The following is a 9,632-nucleotide window of genomic DNA, read 5'->3' as shown; positions in this document are numbered from 1 at the left end:
CAACAGAATGAATTCTAAAATTAACTAATGAAACCTGGAAAAAATGATGGCACGCCTAGAAAAGATGGAAAATAATATGACTTTAAAGCACATGTTAAATCAAGGTGTGTTCACTAATTAGCATCACAGGTGTCTACAATCTTGTATACAGTCAGTGGGCCTGTATATATGGTTATAGGTGGTCACTGTTCGGTATCATGGTGTGTACCACACTCAACACGGACCAGAGGAGGTAAAGGAGCAGGGCAGTGATGGAGGATGTGGGATTTCAGAGTAAGACCATCTCCAAGCAGCTTGGTGTTGCTATGACTACAGTTGCATACATTATTCAAAAATTTTCTAAACATTTCTATTATTACTTTAGTCAGATTTAGGTTATTTCTGTAACCCCTGTGGATTTTTGTTCACTAAACGAGGGTACAGTACCAACAAATCTGTCCACATTTGCACATGCAGGTGTCTCTGGTTTCCAAAAACTCTTTTGTTCTTTCCTGCCAGACTCTTTATATTTTTCTTAGTCTCTCCAAACTCCTGTTTCAACAAATTTGTTGTTTCTAGCTTCAATAAAAAGTGAACTTGCAACAGATAATTTCTTTTTTTGTTGTTGTTTCCCTTGTCATAGGTGCCTCTGACACTACAAGGACACCAGACCCACCACTCAGTTGGCCTAAGCTGCCAGAAGACTTGTAAAAAATAGACAAAAAAAGAAGTATAATTGTGGCTTCAAGTTAAATTATAACACAAAAATCTTTTTCAATACTATAGTATACCAAGTTTTTGTTATTTAAATGTTCTTTCAGTTCCCATATTTATATTTATATTCCCATCAATAAATTAGTTGGAAACAGCTTTCAGCATTTCTTATTCCTGGAAGATAAATTCACTTAATTTAAACTTTTAATAGTTAAATGTGTCATATTGATTAAGTGTTGATTATAATGACATCTGTCCCCCTGGAAAAGCAGACTTTGTATCCCCATGAACCCCTGTTCACAGGAAGGGGCTATGGTCAGAATAAGACTGAGATTAAATTTAAACCACTAGATTTATCTTCAACAACTTCTCACATCTACTTGACCCAAAATATTGCAAACCAAGGTAGGCCATCAGTTTAATAAGACCTAAATGTGCACCATGCAAAAAGTCCCTCTTGCCACAAGTTAAAGATGCTCAGTGTCACTGTAGTATTGCCTCCTTTAGTAACCACTGCTTTAAGCCATATCCAGGTAAACTCACTAGATCTTAATACCGAAAAAAAAAAAAAAAGAACTGAACCACTGTAGGAGCTACAGGGTTTTTTTTCTATCCCCCCATACCCTGTTTTGATATTGGCCCAACAGATTTGCTGTCTTAAGCAGGCCCATACTGTTGTTATTCTTATTAATTATATATACTTTAGTGAAAATAGTTTAGAAAATACAGTAGAATCGTATGCAACTGGCATTGGAGACAGAAAGTGAGGTGAGAAAGGCTGAGGGGGTAAGAATTAAGGGGGAGAGAAAGAGATAGGTAGGAGCGGATAGAAAGCAAAACAAACGGGGGGAAAAAAACAAAATAAACAATGGAGGAGATATACAGTAACTTCTATAACTCATCATTGCACCCACGCGTCACATAGAACCAAACGGCTGTGATATTAATATATGAGAATGCTCGTTTATAAAGAGTTTTCAAAGGCTTCTTCAAAATGTCAGCATGCTCAATAGCAGGTGTGGGTTGACCTAAACTCACCCTGCGGAGGTCAGGACCAATAATAAGGTAACCAGAGCACCAAATATCCTGAGGCACAATAGGGACACAGGGAGGGTAGACATAGGGAAGGCCGCACTCGCCAAAAAGGGCAGATATGTGTACCTGGGGGCTTCCAAACCCAGAGGGGCCAAACCCGAAAGGAGTCCAATCCCTGAGCGTCCCGAACCCCAGAGTCCATAGTACTGAGGCCCCACAGGGCTAAGGCAGCAAGCCCACGGGCTTCCCCTTCAGCCAGTCATGACCAAGGTAGATACGGATGAGAGCCCAGGGGCGGGGATTGGGTGTAAGATCCACCCCCAGGTGTGACAACCTCCCCCACGGTGCCAGCCAAAGCTTCTCCATTATAACCTACTGTAAGCCATAAATCTGCTCCCATGGACGCCAGAGTAAGTAGCATGCCTGTCGAAGTGCCCACCTGAATCACAGCCAATCCTAGCCATTCCACATCCATATGGATCTTCTGCCTAAGAAAACTAAAAGCTGTTTAAGAGTATTCACACATATGTTGTTACATTTTGAATTGTGGTCAGTTGAGGATGCAAATCTGAGATGTTTTGGGATTATTCTAAATGTATTCAACTATGAGCTGTGTTATCAGAATTGCACTGTTTATATAATTTTATAAAACCCATTTCTCATATCAATCCAAATGTACAATATTAGCATCCTAAAGGAATATTCATCCTGAAAACATATTGGGGATAGTATTCAGAATATAAACACTATGCATCGTCACTGCTGCCAATCCCCAATTTAAGCATTGGACGTAAAGATACTCGCATGTTGGGAGCATCTTGATGGAAAAAGAAAGAGAGAGGCTTTTCCCAAAATCTATCATTGCAGTCATGAACAATAATATCACAACTGCATGTTTTTCCTAATAAGAACTAAGGACAGACATCAATAATCTGTGGAGACCATGTGGACTTAGACTGAAGTTTGAAAAGGAGGAAAACTGAATTTCCACGCTCTCCTGCCGTGTGTGTGTGTCTGAGCAGGGACAGAGCACAGGCAATATTTATTGACAATGGCTGCTGCGCTCGATAAGGAGAGGCATAAAAATCAATCAGCATAAAGGTCTCCAGAAAAAAGGTGGAGCGCATAAAAAGGGACTGAATGCAAGAAAATAAATACAATAAATGAGAACACCCAGCAAAGTAGATGGGGTCAGGGATGAAGACAGGGGATTTCGATCAGAATAAAGGAGAGAAACTGAGTAGAATAACGGAAGAATATAAAAATAACAGAACTCTGGAACAAAATGTTTCGAAGCATCTGAGAGATTTAAAGAAAACGTGATGAGCTGGTCGCAATAAGCGGCAGAAAATGTTTAGTTTCTTGCCTCGGGCGCTTGGATTGCACTCAGCATTGAAGAGGGGGATGCGTGCTAATCAGATTAGGTTGGTTCTGCACTGAAGACAGTCAGCAGTGTCCCATATTTAGCCCCCGCCGATGTGAAACAAGCTTTAACCTCTCCTCTGAGAACAATTCTGGGCCCTTTAAAATGCAAACGCACATGGCCAGGTAGGAGATTCTCATAACTGAATTGTAAACATTTAAATCAATTTGTTTTAAATTGGTTTCACTCCTCTTTTTAAATAATTTGTTGAGAGCGACTGGAAAGACACTTTCCAAAACTTCCCATCTTTTATATTTTGAGGTTCATACAGCTTAATAATGGACCTAACTGTTATCTACTTGGGTAAAAAAAAAGAAAAAAAGGGGATGAAAAACTTCACAAAAGAGAAACAAACAATCCAAAACTAAACAAGCCCACATAAACCAGCAGTTCAAAGTGAAGATCACCACAAAAACTGAATAAAAAACTATGTTCAGATTGGCACTATAAGCTGCACTCCTGCACAGATGGCATAAACCACAATGCTTTCAACATCTCTTAAACCACATCTAAATGCAGAGATGCTCCCAAAGGTTACATTCTTACATCCATTGCATGCAAACTGGCTAAAGCAACTAGTGTAAACTATCCAATCAAATATTGTGAGAGTCACATTTTTCTGTGGGCATGGCTACTGCGTAAAAGGGAAGAAAAAAGTATTTTAGCTACACTTTGCAGGTGAAATTTTGAAACACAGAGGTTGAAACAGTCAAATCTGTTCCCATAATGCCTAGCGCAGGGGTTCCCAAACATTTTTGCCTGTGACCCCAAAAATAACAACGCAACACACTGGTGAACCCCTAAAAATACATGCAACTACTTCACAATATATTTAAGTGCAAATATAAAGTAATTATATTCATTTTAAAATAAATCTTTTATTTTTTTTCAATCACAGATTTTTCATTTCATTGTGCATTTAATGTTTAAAAGGTGTATACTAAGACATGGTACGTTTATCAATTTGTCAGTACATTTATACATATTTTGATCAATTTTGGGAATTAATATACCCTAGGGTTCACATCAAAATCATTTTGAAAACCAAGCATCCCCAAAGTTGGTCCTCGAGGGCCGCCGTCCTGCAGCTTTTAGAGGTTTCTCTGCTTTAGCACAGCTGAGTCTGGGGATTGCAGTTTAGCAAATTCAATTATCAATGTAAATCAGCAGTGCTGGAGCAGGGAAACCTCTAAAACCTGCAGGACAGAAGCCCTCGAGGACCAACTTTGGGCATGCCTGGTGAAAACCATCTCACAACCCTCCTAAGAGCTATATACTATTTTTTGTTTTGCCATCCCAAAAAGGAGTTTTCCTTTTAAATTGTTCCTACAGATCAAGTCTAAGCATTTCATTGAGAACATTTCTGTTGGAAGTCTATAAAAAAGTTTCATCAAGAGAAAATAAAAATCCAAAACATGCCACTGATTAGGTCAAACAGAATACTGAATTTTAAATCTGCGTTTCTACAAGTTCAGGAAGCCAAAATATCAGTTTACATAATGAGTAATCCTGTAGGATAGAAATATTGAAAATGTTAACAGAACAACAAACAATGTGAAACCAGAGCAGCCAGTGGGTTAAAACACCCACAGAACCAAAGCAAGGCTCTAAAGAAACATCAGCAAACAGGAAAACATTTCTAATATTACTTACAGCTGATGAAGTCATTGCCTCAAAAACTCCAGTCTTTGTGAGCTGCTTCTAATTTAAATCTTTAACTGTTGACAGAAAGACAGAAAAATAAGTTTACCCAACTAATATGTTTTCCTAAAAATGCTTAATATATAGAAGTTTTCTCGTATACAAACCGTATATTTATTCTTAGTGTCTTTAAAGCGCCTCTTTAATGTTAGTTTATTTCTGGAGCTTCAGTTTCTAATTAGTTTCACCTGGCGTCTTTTGCTTCAGGCTGCAATTCTCGTTTCGGCCACACCCATAGGATAAGAGTTATCACCCGTTAGATGCTAGAGGGGCGCTGTTTCACCACCAGTCTAAAATCTGAAATGTGGTAAATAATACATTTTTTTAAACCAATTACATTATTTAGATGACCAATTTTTTGACTGAATTGCATTTACTTGCTTTTAATTTGACTTAATTCTGATAAGTGATTAAGTGATTCATATTAATCTGAAACAAACTAGAGTTCATATCAATTTGCAATAGTGTATTAAGATAACATGATTGTAAAGCATGTAGGGTGTGAAAATGTGTTTTTCCTCTATAATCCTGGGATTTTATCTGATATTCCAATATACAAAAACACTTACTGTAATGTTTTTATGAAAAAATATACTTTATTTAAAACATTTCATTGCCACTGGGTGTTTATGTTGGATTGTTGTCCGGCTCGAAGATTAAAATCCTTCAAAGTCTCAACAGTGATGAAGTCGCTAACAGGGTTTCTGCATCGAAAAAAACATTCCTATAGTGTAAGTAAGGTTTCAGAACAGTTAATTGCGCATAGGAGCAAGTAAATGTAAATGCATTAGGGATGGATATAAAAAAAAAGAGAGAATTTGTTTTATTTTTTTCAAATGTTGGATAATATGAAAAGAATAGAGTTCTTTTAACATTTTAGCCATTTTGTAGATGGTAAATAATAAGTTTAATAAGTTTTCTTAACTCATGTCCATCACAAGTAAATCTCAAATCTTTATAGTCAAGATAAGTAAAAGTTTTTTGGTCTAAATTTCAAGTTATTAAAAAGTCATAATAAGCTTGAAAAATTAAAGGTATTGTGGAGGTTTTTCGCAGATCTTCTAAAAGAGCCGCCCCCTCCAAATAAAAAAATTATGCACATGCACAACCCTGTACCCTCTCCTGAGAGAGAACACCTATGCAAAAGCATGCACAAGCCCATTTCTCCTCATGCACGCTCTGTTTAAAAGTTGTTGTTCTCATAGCTAATACAAGCTTACTGTGTCCAAATATCCGCTTTAACCCCTAAATCCCTCAATCACTTTATAAAACAGGGACTATATAGTGGACTTTATAGCAAACTCAGTTAACTGACCATTCGGACAGATGAGGACCACTTATTTAGATGATCCACCCGAAAATAAAAGATTTACCTCTATACCTTTAATGCCATGAGCAAAAGAGGGATAAAGACGAAAGCTTTTTGTATATATATTTCATTCTTTAATGATAGAATCAAGTTATTCCTTGTAAAGAAGGTCAAATCAAATCAAAACTCATTTGTATTTGAGTCAGAATTGTGACCTGAATTGGACTCAAGTCCAGTCATTAAATCAAAGTCCATCCCCCGCTGCTCTGTGGTATAACTGTTATAAACGACAAAGCAGAAAATTATAAAATTATCAGCTTCTAACAAAGTTAAAAAATTTCCTTAAGTAATACCAAATGGATATACTGTACAAACCGATTTAATTGTCCTGCTTTAGTAATTGGCACAAAACTATGTAAAGGGATAAGGAATTATCCTGGTGTAAAAATAAAACATGTTCTACTGTTTCTGCTCCTGTCTTACTTTTAAGTTAACCCCTTGTGACATCGCTTAAGAAAATCCAGCAGTGACCTAGAGAATATAATGCATTGTAGACACCATTGTTATAAGTACTCACCAAGACGCCTACAGCAGCCTCACTCTTCTGCTAACCAGAAGACTGAGATTGCTCTGTGTTGTATTGTGTTTGATTCCATTGTGTGTCAGGACACTGACAAGTGCGACAAAAACATGACGAGACAAGAGGACAGATGGAATTAAGTTTCTGCACAATTTCCCTCATTTATAGAAAATACAGAGGCAGAGGGTAAGGGGAAATATAAGAAAGGAAGATGAGATTAAAAAATATAAAAATAAGAAGCTGATTACGCTTTATTTAGTCACGCAACATCCAACACAGATTAAATATTTAAACCTTTATAGCTGATAAGTGCGTGGACATCCATCCTGAGACCGTTTCTCTTTAAAAGCGAGGCCACGCTAATTAGACCATCCCTTTGTGCGGGCACAGGAGTGGTCCTAAAAACCCGAGATCTAAACAATCAGCGGCAAATAACAGCAATTTCACAGCTAATTCATAGATTTCACGTGTGGATGCCCCCATCGCCACCCTCCATTTAATGCTGTGAAAAGAGACAAGTGTGACATTATAACCACAGGATCAAACTGTGGGTGTTGGGTGGAGGTCGAGGTCTAATGATTTAAGTCTGGTTTGAGTGTTAGACCTGCGAGGCATCTACAGAAGGCGATTGTGGCACTCTGCACACAGGGGGAGCATCCTTGCTGAACATTTAGTATTTGCTAATCCAAAGTAGTTACATTTTCAGACATTGATTGCTAATTATGCCACGTTAACGCCCGATTTGAGATCACCGAAACAGAACCTTCTTGACAACATGAAATAGACCAAAAAGCAGCTCTGATAAAAAGTACATAAAGAACAGAGAGGTAAAGTCTGTGAAAAGGGTTTTTCTGGGTAAACCATTCCATCCATTTTCCGTCACACTTATCCTTTTTGCGTTCAAAAGGGGTGCTGGTGCCTATCTCCAGCTGTCCGTGGGGGAGAGGCGGAGTCCACCCTGGAAAGGTCGCCAGTCCATCGCAGGGCAACTCAGAGACAAACAGGACAAAAAAAACATTCACCACACTCACATCTAAGGAGAATTTAGAGAAGCCAATTAATCTAACAGTCATGTTTTTGGACTGTGGGAGGAAGCCGGAGTACCCGGAGAGAACCCATGCATGCACAGGGAGAACATTCAAACTCCATGCAGAAAGACACTGGGCTGGAATCAAACCCTTCTTGCTGCAAGGCAGCAGTGCTACCTGTGGAAACCATAGGTTGCAAAAATGGATAAGGTGGAACAAAGGAGAACCTTCACAGGAGTGACCAGCAGCCAAAATGACTCCAGGTGTGCATTAACATTTTATACAGGAGATCAGAAGAAACAGGAACAACATCTAAAGCTCTGTAGACCTCAGGGAGTTTAGTTAAGGTTAGAAATTATTATTTAAATATCATAATTAAAGACGTTTAAGTCTAATGAGACAAAAGTAGAAGTTTTCTGTTAGATCTGGCGGCAAACTAAAAGTATTTCAAAGGCAGGGCAGCATATGGTGTTACGTCATCAGGTACTGAAGGAAACATCATAGGTGATGGATGCTGATCTGTGCGGAAAATGCTTAAGGAGAATGTTCTACCATCAGCATGTCCTTCAGTTCAAACTTATTTGAGTTTACGAGCAGGAGAATGATAGTAAGAACAGCATCAAGCCCAGCTGGGAATAAATAAAAAAAAAGGCCTTTGAAAGACAAGAATCTGATTGTGATGCTTTGGTATGTCTTTAAAAAGGTGGAAAACCTTCTAATGAGACTAAATTTCAACCACTTTGCAAAGAATTGTGGGAAGAAATCGATCAAGGTGAGTTTGAACATCTTATCTTTGTATGGTGTTACATTTATTCTGTAATCTGAAACATTTCAGTCTGCAGCAAAAAAACAAACTGAAATGAAATCTGAAGTGGGAGAAACGCTTTTTTTCTAGAATTTTGTAAATGTTTTATGACTTTTATTTTATTATTTTGGTATTAGAAAAAGTTTTCACTATAAATCAGCGGCTTTGTGGCTAATTAGATGTTGCACTGCTTTTGTTCTCAAAGAGGATGATTCTTTGGGTCAAAGGTTAAAAGTTAGGTTTCTCTCAAAGATGTAAAAATAAAATAAAAATACAGATGACCACCCCTGGTTAGAAATATACATAAAATACATTTTATTCATTTCTTAAGACTAAACAAAAATCCTTAAATATGGCACATTTTAAAGCAAAAATGTTTGTTGGAATCCTTTTTTTGGAAGGACTAAAATGTTTCCTTAACTAACCTCTTGGGGTCTTTATTTCATGTGTATCTCTAATGGATTTTTGTCAGTTTTAAATGTAATATAATGCTTATTAATTTCTTAGGTTTTCCTGCAGAACTACAAGGATTTTGTTACTTTTAGACAGCTTTCTTTTTCCGCCTATTGCCGCCCTTTGTGCTAATTTAAGTCAGCTGCTTAGTCTAACTTTCAGCAACAGAGCATGTAATTATAATCCTAGAAAAGCTAAACTTTTTCTTTAACCCCTATTTCACAGTCAAATAGGACTTTCTCTAAGTGCCTGGCAGTTTAATGGGATTACAAACTATTGAAATCTTGTATTTTTAACAATCACCTGTTGCTAAAGATGCTTATAGCCTTGCATCTACATGTTCCTGCCAGTCAAAAGGTAATTGCGTGAACCTTCTAAACATGCATCATATGCTAGAGGTGATAAATTCACCAATGTGCTCCCAGCAACCCGTCTGCAAGCAGTTCAAGGTGAGTCTAAAGAGCTTGGAAAGAACTTGGTTACACCTTCAATTACAACGCCCACACATCTATATATTCTAGTGTGTGTTCAAAGTAATGCAGCCTTAAAACAAATTGCAAGGTAGTTACACTGCATTATTTATTTTTGAAGTTTAAAGTGGTTTT

The sequence above is a fragment of the Cyprinodon variegatus genome, unplaced genomic scaffold (genome assembly GCF_000732505.1).
Source record: "Cyprinodon variegatus isolate N-32 unplaced genomic scaffold, C_variegatus-1.0 Scaffold371, whole genome shotgun sequence".
Classification (NCBI taxonomy): domain Eukaryota; kingdom Metazoa; phylum Chordata; class Actinopteri; order Cyprinodontiformes; family Cyprinodontidae; genus Cyprinodon; species Cyprinodon variegatus.
Note: the sequence above shows the minus strand (reverse complement) of the source record.